We start from the raw sequence: 14116 nt of genomic DNA on the forward strand, positions 1-14116 counted from the left end.
AGTTTTGTGGGTTGGTTTTTTTTTTGGATTTCTTTTCTTTCTTCTTCTTCTTTTTTTTTTTTTTTAATATAGATTTCCCACTCTTTAAACAATAGTGTTCACAGTAGTGTTCAAGCTGCTCTTAGGCTTTTGCTAGAAGGGAAGCAGAGTGGCCTGGCTGATTTAAATAAATGTTTCCTTCCTCTCCACCATCTCACATTTTTGTTTATAAGTGAACACTCTCCTGTCCCCGTTGAGCATCTTGAATATAACTTTTTTTCCAAATAAATTACTCATTCTTAAAGTTTGCTCCATTTTGGCAAAAGCTGTGCCTCCTCCCTGCACAATAAAGCAGGTTGTAGGAAGTGGCAGATAAACCTTACTCAGTGTCTTTCTATTTCTTCTCATTTCTCCTGTACTTCTTCTTCCCTCTCTCCCTCCTTCCTTTCCCCATTCTTTCTTCTTCCCTCCCTCCCCCCCTTTTTTTTGGAGGCATTTGTTTGGAAAAAAAAAGGTTGAGATGCCTGAGAACCTGGAATAAATTTTTTTTTTTAATAAAAGAAAGGAGATTCAAAATCCTACATTGTTCTCTGTAACTCTTCAATTCTAAAATGTTTTTTAAAAACCATGTTCTGATGGGGAAGTTGATTTGTAAATGTGGACAGCATAGGGCATTGCTACTGAAGTGTGCTTAGAGATGATGCCTCCATACACCTAGAGGGCTAATAGGAGTTAGCATTATTGTTTACACATACATTTTCATGTTAAAAAAAGAAATCCTTTCAAACAGCATCGTGATGTCAAAAAGGAAAGAAACATTCTCAAAATACATGGAAATGTAATCTAGTTTAGAGTGGGTATTTTTCTGAAGCTATATCAATAACAGCCTTATTTTAAAATAATAACTTTTAAAACAGCATACTTGAGAAAGAACAGTATTGACATGTACACATCCTAGCATGTATTATCCTGCCAATTCTTTTAAGGGATTTTCCTGCAGTGATTTGGTTTCGGTAAAAAGGTTAAACTATAACTTTCTGGCAAGAACTTTGCCTTATAAATAGGAATTGGAAAAGAGACAGCTTCTCAAGGTGGGATAACTTGGGATGCTTCTCATTCTGACTTCCATTCCTGTGAGTACCAGCATATGGCATATTTTAAAAACATACATGTCATAAAACTTAGCACAGAGTTAACCTTTATGAACTCTAGGTTAACTCTCCTGTACAAAAAAAAGGCAAAACATGCTACAGCATCATGGAGAAATAGTTTTCGAAACTCAACTTTCATGTTACAATGCCAAGTTCCTACATTAAAAATAAAAGTACTAGGTGTATTAATTTAAAATCCTTAAATACGAAAGAACCCACTTCAGATACTTCCATGAAGACTTTTCCCATTACAGAAATAAGTAGAGATTGATGTGTGTACTTCTTTTTTATTCTCTGGTGTTTGGTCTGGCCTTGTACTTGAGGCCAAACATTAATTAGTAAGAGTAAGAGAACTTTCTGGCATTTCGGCTTTGATGGCTTTTCATACCAGTGTGTCAAATTAGACATACTAGACACATTGATATGCTGTCAGTAAATTCCATTACAGTTCATCTGAGTCTTCTTTCTGTTGACTTCTTAGTCTTCAGATACGGGCCTTTATATTTTAGAATATTCAGATTTGAGGTATTGGGCCCCTTTCCTGTTTTTCATTAAAGAAGCTGAGCCTTGGATACTTATCAAAGTATCTGTTCAGTGAAAAAGAATTGTTTTCCCATCAAATATGAATAAAATTCTCTGTATATTTTCATTGTATTTTGGTTATCAGCAGTCATCAATAACTTCCCCTCCTCTCTTCGCGTATGTTTAATTATGCCAAATATTCTAAAGGATATACTTAAGCTTCCATTCCCCCATCCCTCCTAGGGAAGGGGTTGGGTAAATGTGTGAATGTGAGTAGGTATGTATGGTCCCATTTCATCCCTGCCCCCATTTGGGAGTCTTACCTGTAAAATTAAAAAAAAATGTTTTGTACTTTTGGCTCTTTCTAAAAAGCAGAGGAAAAAGTCATTTAAATATCCTGGAATCTGTAGGAAAAAAGAAGGTGTTAGGTAATTTTTCAGTTATAAGTGGTCAAAGTGAAAGGATTGTTTGGCTGAATAGCAGAATGACTGTTCAAAAGTCAAAAGTCCAGTTATTTTATTCAAGAATGGTTTTGATTTTTAACTATTGTACCATGAGAGATGCTAAGCCTGTTAAATACGTTACTTTGAACAGAGGAGAAATCTGATTCTGTTCACAAATGAGAGACAAAGCTGGTTTGACCATGATCATATTTGTGGTTTTGAAAACAAATTTGCTTGACCCAGTTTCCTTAGGTGTTTTTCAACTGTCCCTAGGAGTGATGAGAACTTGAAAATGACATCAGATGTGTTCAAAGCAGGGCAGTTAGCACAGATTTCTAAGGAGGACTTCTGTTGGCTTATGCCATAGGCATCACTCTGTGTGTGTGTGTGTGTGTGTGTGTGTGTGTGTGTAATTGCATATATAGTTACAGTGCTAAAATGGTTACCAGTAGGTTTTGAGAAAGAGTGCTAACATCAGAAAAAAGTGTCAGTTGCCACCTCATTTTCCTGATTCCTAGGTTCCTGACACTGTATTCCTTTCTCTAGTTTTTTGCCCCTCACCAGGTATACCTTGTCTGTGTACAGATATTTTGTAATATATTAAATTTTTTCTTTCAGTTTATAAAAATGGAAAGTGGAGATTGGAAAATTAAATATTTCCTGTTATTATACCACTTTTGCTCCATTGCATTTACTTCTAATTTCTATACCCTCTGAGCATATCTCATGTATGAAGGACATTTTTCCTCCACTTTATCTGAAGGGTTCTCTGTATTAGAATTTCTATAGACTTCATAAACTAATAAAAACAAAACAAAAGCTTAGGATTTAGAAAAGGTGCTTAAAAATGCTGGACTAGAAACATAGAGTTTTTTTAAATGAGGAAGCCATAAATGTGATTCTTTTTCGAAAGTAGAAAACAGTTACGTGAATAATGGTGGTCACAGCCATCAAGAGTTGAGCTTCACGTACGTACCTGACTCCTCCTGACAGGAGAGGTAAGTGGGTTTGAGCTCAACAGTCTTTAAGGGAAGTTGGTAAGAAACTGCTTAGATCCAGAAAATAGGCCTTAAACCAGGCTCCCCATCTCCCCACCCCAGACTAGTTCCCTTGATATTGAGAGAGCAGGGGCAGCATGCAGATTTGTGTACCTAGCTATTGAGGTTTCCTGATGTGTTGTCAACCCAGAAAGTGAATCAAAAGTTTTTGAAAGGTTAAAATCAAGTCCCTATTTCTAAAAAGCTTTCTTATGTCCACCTAAGGAATTGTTTATCCTTCCCTTTCATGACTTGGAACACCAAGGACAAATATCCCTTTGTAATATGTGCTATGTTTCTGCTACTTACAACATGTTGGAAGAGAACAGATAGAATCCATTGGTTGGGAGCCACAGGAGAAAAGTAGAGATTGTAAGTGGGACAAGCACGTTGTACAAGGTTAAGGGGTACACCAGAACAAGGGGAACTGGGAGGAGGCTGAATTTAGAAACTGCTGCTGATAAAGGTTGCCAGCCTCTTTGAGTCCTCAGAAGTTTTGATGTTCCCTTGCCTGTGGGCTGTCCGATCTTCTGTATCCAGGAGAATGGAAAGGTAAAGATGGTTCCATTTCCTGGTTAGTCTCCCGAGGAACAGAACTCGTTGTAGGTCTTTTATGTTTTGTAAATTAATGACTAAAGAGTGAACTTCTACCTGCTAGAGACTATTGTTTCCACTTTATATCAATGGTCGTCTCTTCTGTTCAGGGACTGAAGGTTGAGGACCTGACAGGGGTGGGCTTTATTTTGTGTCATCCCGAGGAAATCATACTATTTGGCATGGCACTGTTCTGCAGGCATGCTTAGCCCTGAGGCAAGGCTAACACCTTAAGGGAGCGACCAGTTAGGCTAAATTAGAATTCCTGTTATCAGAAGGTGTTTTGGCTATTGAGTGACTTCTCTTTTCACAGTTTAGTCATTCTGAAGGGCTAAGTGGATGCGAGTGGGGAGTTCCTTAATGATGAAATATTCCACCATCCAGGGAGTGGGCTGCTGAGTCTTCTGGTTGTCCTAAGAGAGGTGAGCGTTCTTGGATATTGTGATTGCTTTGGTTGTCCAAGTGCAGCCCTTCTCCTCTGGAGGAGCACCTTTGTGAGCACTAGATGAGCGGGAGATCACTCGGCTAGGGTTGGTAGAGCTAGGGCAGCATAACTCCTGACAGAACCATTGGCAGTACTTTACCACTCCTCTTTGGGGATAGCTGTCTTCCCATCACCCATCCACCTACTTTTCCTTTCCTTTTTTCTCTTCTCCCCACTCTGACTAGAATGACTTAAGTCTACCATAGATACTGATTGCTTACGCCTGCTCAGTGACTGCTGATTCATGGTTTTGAAGGGCCTTTAGAAGTATGTGATTAAGATACATGTCTGCCCAGATCCTCAACTTTCAGGGTAGGAGGAGGGCAAAAGCTTTTCTTACTAGCAAGAGCTATGAAAAATGTTTTTAATTCCAAGTTATGTGAGGTACAAAGGATTATTTTTTTCTGGTAGTGAGAGGCGGGGCGTTATCTTGTATTCCTGCTCCCCCTCCTCCGCCCTTCACTTTTTCTCCCTTGTCCTGAGATTGTTGCTGTTACTGGTGCTATTTCTAAAGAGTTACAGATGGTGTCTGTGGGAAGGGAAGCTTGGTGAGTGGAGGGTTCTGGTGTCACGTAGAAGACTGGGCTGCTCTGACATCCTGGCGATTAACCGCTGGGTGCCAAAGTGCTATGACCGCTGCATTGCCCTCATGGTCTGATCTGTTGTCTCAGGGATTCAAGAGAGAGGCTGGTGGGGTTAGCGTGTACTGCCTTCTAGATGGGCAGCTGTTGGTGGAAGTGGCTTGCTGTGCGGTGTCCTGTTGGGGTAGACCTGAGAGGACACAGCCATGAAGTAAGTAGGATTCTGGGACCTAGAAGTAGGTGGAGTTTTGTCATCACTTCTGGCATGGTTATCAACTAAAGAGAGTTGGTAGTTCGAATGGAAGAAAGGACATTTTATCTCGGCTAAACTGTCCCCGAGGGAGGGAACCTGAAGAAACCTTTTCGAAGGACCACAGTATAGCAGTGAGCTAAGCGAGGAACAAAGCCTGGGTCTTGGAAGGTGTCCGTGTGTTCTCCGCTGGAGCGGCCTGTGGGGTTGCTCTCTGGAATGGACCCCCCTCTTTGTTGTGAAATACAACTTTGCTGCTGCCTGAGGGCTATCCTTGGTGAGGATCAGCTTGTAGACACTTGTTCCAGATTGATGGAGTGTTGAGTGCTTTCAGGCCTGGGGAAGGCAGACTGGATTGAAAGAAATCTTAGGGACCAAGTCTCTTTAACTCTGGAACTTTTAAGTTTGGCCTTGTATTCATAAAGTGAAGCAGTAAAAAAAGGAGATAAAAATAAGGCTAAGAAGGGAGAAATAGAGCACTCTTTGTAGCTAGGCGGCCAATGAAGCTGGATATGGTATGGAAAGAGTAGTTATGGGGTCGGGGAGAGGGCTCAGTAGAATAAGCACTTTCCTGGCAAGCACAACGGTCTGAGTTCATCCCTGGTTCTGCCAAAAAAAAAAAAAAAAAAAAAAAAGGAGAGAAGTTATGCTTGGGTTAGGGAAGTTCAGGAGGTGATTACTTTAGGGGGTCATGGTTTGTTTCAGGGAATTCCTGAGAAAACACCTGTGGTCAGCATTCCCCCTCAATCAGAGTAGTGCTAGCTTCAACGTGGGAGGATGGGCCTGAATCCTCAGGCTGGGGATAGTACTCCCTATTTTCTATAGGGAAGCTAGGAAATACAAACAAAAATATTAAGTAGTTGACATGAGATGTGCTTAGCACTACTCTACATGGTCAAGAAAGTTAGAAACGAGATTCGTGTTAATGACACCTTGTCAAGTTTTAAAACTCCTATACCTATTAAGAATTTTAGGTCCTCCTGGAAGCTAACATTGCTTGCCCCTTGATTTACATCTAAATGAGGGCAGTGTGCACAAGGACAAACCAGAATATATGAGTTACAGTCATCAGATGTTGGAGCTCAAAAAGACACGAGTTTGTTTAATTCACTGCCATCTTTGGCCAGGGAAACACCAGGCACAGGAAGGACAAAAAGGAAGCTAACCTCAAGTATCTACTGTGTGTCGGGCACTGTGCTGCTTTGCTTTTAGTGCCGTCACTCTTGACATCTTGAGGGGAGGGTTTGGAAGGAGTGAAAGGCAAATTCCTTTTGTTTTCCTGAGCCACTCTTTCTTCTCTGTCCACACCCAAGAGAGTGAGGTTAATCTAGGGAAGTAGCTGCCAGACAGTGAAAGATGCAGGTAACTTCTCAGTTCTAGAGACCTTCCAAAGTGACAGAGGCAGGTCTGGTCATGAGCAAAATTAATTTAGATCCTGGGGTTGATACTCATTGTAGTGACTCAGGTCATGGCCTAATATAGGATTGACCTTAGAAATAGGGAAGAAAGTGAGGCTTCCTATCCTAAGGTATCTTTAAAGAACAGTGTTTATGTGCATGAATCAGGAATCCTTTTGGTTGCTGTGCTTTGTTTTTCTTTTTTAATGTTTTATGTAAACTTTGGAAGTCATGAAACTGGATTTTTTATTTTGAAAAGACCGTGTCAAGTTTGGGGCAGATGGCAGTCTTAAAGTTGATAATGAGATTGTGTTCCTCATGGCTATTTAATGTATCCCAAGACTTGTTCCATGAGAGTGGAAATACCACTAGCAGGTTTCAGTCCAATCAGGAAGGCATTCAGGGGAGGATTCCACTTTTAGGAAGTGGGTCCAATGAGAGGTGAGTTTCATACCTGGACAGGAAGTGAGGAATTAAAACTTACAAGTCAGTGTATTACAGTAGGTTACAAAACAGTGCCGTAACAGAGGCCAAAGCAAAGAACCAGAAAGCATAGTTCATAAAAAACTATCATTTAAAAGTAAAGATGAAGGAACAGAGAACAGAGGAGGAAGGTCAGCAGCAGGAGGAGACTCATGGGAAAAAAGGGGGCTGCCAATTGCAAGGGAGCTGCCAATTAATGGACCAGGATGGCACAGGAAAAGAAGCTTAGGAGATATTCCTGGTAGCCTGAGTGAGGAGCTGGAATTCATTTTTATTTTGTTTGTTTTGTTTTTGGCGGAACCAGGGATTGAACTCAGGCCCTTGTGCTTGCCAGGCAAGTGCTTATTCTTCTGAGCATCTCCCAGGCCCCAGCAGCTGGAATTTGGCTTGATGAGCCACACAGGGAGCAGAGCAAGAACAGGTAAAAGAAAGGGTGGACTTTTGTCACCATACTAAGTCCAGGAGGCCGAGAAGGTCTCCGGGATAGTATTGTTCTTCCCAGGCTTGAGACACAACCAGCGCCCATACTGGAGCAGGGCAAGGGGAACTGGAAGGAAGGGAGTCCTCACAAAGTGGTTCACCTTGGATGGGGGGAGGGGAGAGGCAGAAAAGCTGCCCTCCGATGTGATCCCAAGACACATTTGTGCTGATGGTGGAGCTGAAAGCCTGGTGAGAGGTAGTTCCTTGCTGCTTTGGTTTTTACAGAGGAGGTACTCATTAACCAATCAATGGGATGTGCTGTGTTCAGGATGGCCAAGTCTGGAAGGGGCCTGCCGCTGGAGGTGGGGGAGCAGCCATGGTGCAGGGTGGAGAGCCAGGTGAGAGTGTGTTGTGAGTGTGCCCACACTTCAGGAATGCTAGCCCACTCTGGATCTTGGAAAGAAAAAAACAGTTTTTGCCATTTTCTTCACCCTTAATGCTTTAGGAATGGGATAGGCCCGGCCTGTGGTAGCGTGTGCCTGTGGACGCTCAATTCTCTGGCTTGATTCTTGGAAGGTCTTTTCCTGTCCTTCCCTGGGGGTCATTTGTATCTCTGGTTCCTACTCCTAGAGCCATAAAGTGGGAGCCCCCATTTATTAATTGGGTTGGGACTGGGGAGGGGGTCGGCGGGGGACTCTTTAGTGTGGCAGGCGGGGGTCTTCCTGAATGAGCCCATTAGCCAGCCCCAACGGCAGCTAAAACGGGGCCGCAGCCAAGTACTCTCCGTTTCAAAAACCCTCCATTGCCTGCAGCAGATCAGAACAAGGCCTGCGGGAGCCCTTAGCTTCTGATTGCAGCTGTGAGGAAGGACAAAACAATTTATAGGAAGCCAAGTAGCTCCTGTCTCAGTGTCTCTTCCTTTCTGACTTTAGGGAGAAGAGTGGGATATTGCATCCCTCGGCTCTTACAGGCATATGTAGGCTTACAGTAGGAGAAAGCAGGAGTGTGTGGGCCTTGACTGGACATGTATATTGATGCTGTGGATGTATTTACACACCCTTGTTTTCTTTCTGTCTACACAGATATGTTGGATTAGCAGCCACTACTTCTGCAGGGCTTCGTAGGCCAGGGCCACGAGTGTGCTGTGGGTTGGGGATGCTTTCCTTACTCCCCTTCCCTGGCTCAGTCTACTAACTGGTTTAGTAAGGTTCAGAAGCCAGGCATGGTGGCGAACACCTGTAATCCCAGCGCTCGGCAGGCTGAGGCAGGAGGATCATTGCGAGTTTGAGACTAGCCTGGGCTACAAGGCCAGCCTGATCTGTGTAGTGAGACCCTATCTCAAAAAGATAATAATAATGTAGTAAGGTTCAGAGTTAGGGATGGCACCCTCTCTAAATTCTCTTCCTTGCTAAGAGGAACGTGGTATTTAATAGAAGACCTCCTGCCAACACATCTACTAAGGAGCTTCTCTACAGGGGCTCAGAGAGGAGAGGAGGGCGGGCATACCAACCTCCCTGATGGACAGAGTCTTCCATAGAGTGTCAGAGCTAGGAAAATGCTCTTGTCATCCAGCCTTTCCATTTGCAGAGGGGCAACTGAGGCTTGAAGGGAAGTAGGTCACACACTCGGCAGTATAGTGGCCAGCAAGGCCTCAATCCAAGAGGACAGAATCTCACCCTCACAGCTGCAGTCAGAATCTCTCCCTCAGTATAGATTTCCCAACTTCAAGATCTGCTCCTCCTGAGAGACCTGGGTTTCCTAAGCATCGGAAGGAAGGGCTCTGAGATTTTGAGGGGCAAAGGACAGACATGGAGGGGAGAAGATAGATTTAAAAGCCTTCTGTAGTAAAACAAATTTTGAGGGGTTTTTTTTGTTTGTTTTTTGTTTTTCCGGAACCAGGGATTGAACTCAGGTCCTTATGCTTGCCAGGGAAGAACTTATTCCACTGAGCCATCTCCCCATCCCCTATTTTGAGTATTTTTAAAGAATAATTTCTCAATAGCTTGCAAATTTTAAATTTTATTTAGATAGAAGAGCACTGCTTCCTTGGGAAGCATGTGGCACTCTCAGCCCAAGGTCCTGATGCCCTGATTACTCCACATTTCAAGGGGCATTCACCCACCATCTCTGCAAGGTGGATGGCTGGACACATCCTCAAGGGAGTTTGAGGAATTCAGTCTAAGTGTCACTCAGTCTCCTTTACATTACAATACACCTAAATTGAAAAACAAAAGCAGGAAGGGAGAAAGGAAACAGCTCATCTGCTAGAAAGCTAATGTGGGTGTGTATGTATGAATGAGGGATTGGATTATAGAACTCAGCAAAATCAAATACTCTCTGAGACTAGAAGAATGTTGGGGGCTCCTTTTTTTTAATTTTTATTTTTGAGTTGTTGGTGTGCTCCTTTGACGAGGCAGAAGGTGGTGGTGCTCAGGGTGGTGACCTGACCCTCGCTTGGCTGACATGCTGGCTGCTCCGGCACCAAGACTCATTTCCCCTCTTTGGGGTAGTGGCTGCAGTCTCTTCCAATTCATGCTTTGTGTGAACTTATTGGGAGCCACCGATGAGCAGAGAAGGGTACCAGTTGGGCACTTAGACATGGTGTGAGGGTCTGGCGAGTGGGACACATGACAGGCATCCCAGTACACATCCTTTACATCCTGGCATCACAACCCAGTTAGCGTGCAGAGTCTGTGGCATGGTCCCCAAGCAGATTCACCTGTGTCTCACATCAAATCTGATGTCTCGCAGAACATTCCATTTCGTAGTCAGACTTTTGGTACAGACCTCTTTTCAAGAGTTTCTTGAAGAACCTCTAATGGACTAGGGAGCCTCAAATCCAGGCTGATGATCTGATCTCATATCAGGTGTTCTCCACGTAACCTTACATTAACTTTGTATGAACCATTAACCTTTGTTGCCCTTGTAAGTATGGGTTTCACTACTTCTGCTTCTGTTGAACTTTCTGAGTACAGTCCATGGTCTTGTGTTAGCCCAGGAACTCATTCCTTGGAGGCAGGAATTGGGAATAGTTGTAACTGTTTGGCAGCATACTTAAGGTTGACGTGCAACCTGGGAATTCAGGTTTGAGAGGATGGAATGTACCCGCCAGCACGGGGCTCCAGAGTGAAAGGCCAGAGACCCTCACTGATGTCTCGTCCTTGTCTCCTGCATAATGTAACCTGTTATTTTCATTGCAGGTGGCAGCAGCAGCAGGGATGGCCCTTGAGAAATTTAGTGATGGCCCTCAGTCACTTTGCATCCAGAGCCTGGCAAATCCAATCTGTACCACAGAACTTAAAGCCAGGTAGGGGCTATGGCCATTGGCCTGCTTTGGTATGGGGTCTTTTCCCTTACCTCCCCACAATATACACACATCTTCCTGGTCTCAGGGAAGATTTGTTTGATTGTTTGGCTTTGTTTATTTATTTTATTTTAAGGAAGGGTCTACAGAGTGTTCAGGGTCTCACTACTAGATGGGACTCGTAGTGATTCTCCTGTTTACAGCCTTCCAAGAGCTGGGATTACAGGTGTACACCACCACGCCCAGTCTCAATTGCTGTCTCAGCATGCCCTGGTGGCAGGGCTGGCATGGCAAGCCCGAGGATCAAACCTTCAGTCCCTGCGCCTACTTGCAAATGCTGAGCTATTTGGCCAGCTCTTTTATTTGTTTCTGAGGAAGGATCTCCTTACATAATACAAGTTGGCTTTGAACTCACTGTGTAACCCAATTTCCCAGTAATCCTACCTCAGCCTCTCAGCCTCCTCAGTGCTGGGTCTACCGGTATGTGCCCAGCTTCAAGGCAATTTCTCCTCCCTAAAGCTTTCCTTAGTTGTTGTTGTTATAATAATTATTATTATTTAACCCCATTCTGGCTTTCTACCTGCTGATTAACAGGTTCCCCCTTCCAACTAGAGGGGGTGATCCCCTCTTGGCACAAACGGACATTTCACTTGTGTGTTTTCCTTTTGGCCATCTGAGTTCAGGGTGTCCCTCCACAGGGGAGTGCTTTCAGCTCTCACCACTAGAACAGCTACCCCATCGCCCCCATCCTACATCAAACACTTTCTTCCCAGAAAACCACTTTGTCTCCCTTTCTTCCTTTCGTGGTAGGCCAGTGGACCGCTCCTCCTTGCCTCTGACCAGCTTCTCCCTCCTTTTCCAGGTTCAGCGAGCAATCCTACCTGTCTGGACACCATGTGAGATGCCAGAAACAGGCTGAAGCCTGCATCCCCCATTGCCACCTGCCCCCTGCCTCCACCCTCCTTGCCAGCTGGTAGGTGTGCTGCTCCTGTCCTCCCCTGGGTAAGCAGGTGCGTGTTGTCTCTGGGCACACTGCCTCTCAGAGACAGGTCTGAACCCCTAGGTTCCTCAGCTTCCTAGTGTGCTAAAGCTGCAGGAGTGTGCTGACAGGCCTGCCTTCTCTGGGACTGCTTCTGCCCTTTGGCTTCCCTGAGGAGGAAAGCCTGTGTTGGGATGTGGCTCAGTAGCAGAGCACTTGCCCCATGTGCACAGGCCCAGGGTCTGAGTCCCCAGCAGGACAGCAAAGAGGAAGCCTCGGTGACTCCACGCTTTACTGTGCTGACTCCCAAGTCCTGGTCTTCAGAGCCCCTGCTGGTATCAAAGGTCCATCCTTTGTGTGTGGCACAGACAGTTAGGGTGTATAGGAAGGGACTGGTAAACAGATCCCACTCACACAGGAAAGAAAGGGTATGGTGACAAACAGCCCTTCTCTTGGGGGCTCAAGGTCCAAAGCCCCAGGTGTACACCCAGGGAGAATACTTGATACTTTTGAAGGAAAAAGGTTTTATCTGGTGTCCATTTCCCAGCATCTGAGGCTCTGAGACTCTCGCTCCTCACGCCTACCAGATCCCTAGGGAGATGGCTGAGGGTAGTGTTCCTCTCCTTTAGCCCAGGTCTTCTTGTCCTCTGTGGGATTTGGAGAGTTGTTGGGGGTCAGAGCATCTTTTTGCCTGGACACCACAGGTGAAATCACCTGATCCTTGTGACCTTGGCAGAGCCTCTTTCAACTCCTGCAGCCCTGACAGCAGGAGCAGCAGACCAGTGGAACCTACATGGGTACCAGGAACACTTGCTCTGAGGAAGGCCCCGCCTCCCTGGTAGGCAGCTGCTTTGAGTTAGAAGTGGAGCAGGTGGGCCACAGTGGGTGAGAGGGATCAAGCAGATGTTAGGAAGCAGAAAATGTCCCTATAAGTAGTCAAGTAGTACATGTGCGCAGGACACCTTGCCGGCACAGAGCCCACCAACAATGATGACTTCGGTGCCTGACTGGCACCAGAGTGTTGGCTCTCACCCGTCCCAGTCTCACCGGCTGGGCAGCTGCAGTCCTGGTTTCTGCCACACGGGGGCACTGCCCACCAATTAAAACGCACCCCTTTTAGCCTAGGTGAGGGCGCCCTTTCTGCAGGCCTGGGAGGCCAGCAGAATAACTAGCACCACTTGTTCTTCCTGTGAGACAGCTTGAGCCTGAAACACTGTGCTCTAGTGACCTCAGTGCGCTCCCACCTGAGCTCAGGCAGCCGTGGCTCCAGTCATAGAACACTTTGTACAGGTGTGCTCTCCCTCAGGGTGTGGCCAGCTCCAGTTGTTCCCCTTCACTGTCCCCTTGCCTCCATGACGGTTTTCTGAGCTAGAGGGTGGGGCTGTGTGTGGTTCAGGGGCCTCTCACACACACTGTGTTCTGAGAAAAGTGTCTGAGGCTGGCCGTGGTGGCGCATGCCTGTGGTTCCAGTACTTGGGAGGCTGAAGCAGGAGGATCACTGCAAATCAAGGCCCATAGTGAGTTGAAGGCCAGCCTGAATCACATGGTGAGACATTCAGGAAACCAAAGAGCAAAGAATCTTTGTTAGTGAGAAAGCACTGGGGGAACTGAAGACAGGAAAATAAGTCGATCCATCAGCTCCCCAGCACAAACTCACAGAACTCAAGACAGCTTGAGTGGCTGGGATACACCTGGGCCATGTCAAAGCTCTGAGCCAAAAGGGCCTGTGTGGGGGCCGCAGTGGCCATGAGCCTCATACCCACTGTCTGCTGGGAGCAAGGACCTGCGACCAACCCCGGGCCCCATGAAGCCTTTGCGGCTGCACAGACTCGGGACGACAGAGGTCCTCCTCCTCCCCCCACACCAAGGCCCCTCCTCAGGAGGACAGCTTGATTAAACAGTCGGTGCTGCTGGAATTACTGCACAGCTGGCGCTCCCCCCAGCACCCCGAACAGAGCAGCAGTGCAGATTAAAATCTCCAATTAGCGTTAAAGTGAAGTGAGGAGGTGCGGAGGCTGCCAAGGAGTCCAGACGGGGGCCTGGCCGGCACCCCCACTCTCACCCAGGTTCTAAATGCCACCCTCGTCCCCTTCCTTGCTAGTTGCTCTCCACAGTGCCCAGCACACATCGGCCTCACATTGCTGGACTGCGCTGGGCTTGCTGGGGCCAGGGAGACACCCTGCCTGGTGTGGACCCCCTGAAGATAGGAGGAAGAAAGTGGCCACTGCTCACCAAGGGAGAGGTCCTGCCCATGGCTGGGCAGCTGGGCCAAGATGACTGTACACAGCTGTTTCTTTGCCCATAGCAAGGACAGACGGCATGAGGCCCTCCAAGCCCTCTTGCTACGTGGTGCTTGAAGACGTGGCACCCACATGGATACCCATTTCTGTAATACTCCATTCTGTCTAACCATCTTCCCTCACCCAAAGCACAGCTCCTTCCCTCCTTGCTCCCTGCATCTGCCTGTTGGTTTCCTGTAGCCAAGGGTGGCT

The 14116-nt window shown here is 46.1% G+C and overlaps 1 protein-coding gene across 1 annotated transcript in view; it reads left to right on the plus strand.

The window, feature by feature from the left end:
• Cdk12 (cyclin dependent kinase 12) overlaps positions 1-11585 on the plus strand; it is an 82902-nt gene extending 71317 nt beyond the window's left edge. Inside the window, exons 14-15 of the transcript XR_002821575.1 lie at positions 10542-10648; positions 11508-11585. The gene's annotated coding sequence lies outside the window, so the exon portion shown is untranslated. The remainder of the gene's footprint in view (positions 1-10541; positions 10649-11507) is intronic.
• The last annotated feature ends 2531 nt before the right edge of the window (positions 11586-14116 follow it).

The sequence above is a fragment of the Octodon degus genome, unplaced genomic scaffold, assembly GCF_000260255.1.
Source record: "Octodon degus isolate 3935 unplaced genomic scaffold, OctDeg1.0 scaffold00056, whole genome shotgun sequence".
NCBI lineage: Eukaryota > Metazoa > Chordata > Mammalia > Rodentia > Octodontidae > Octodon > Octodon degus.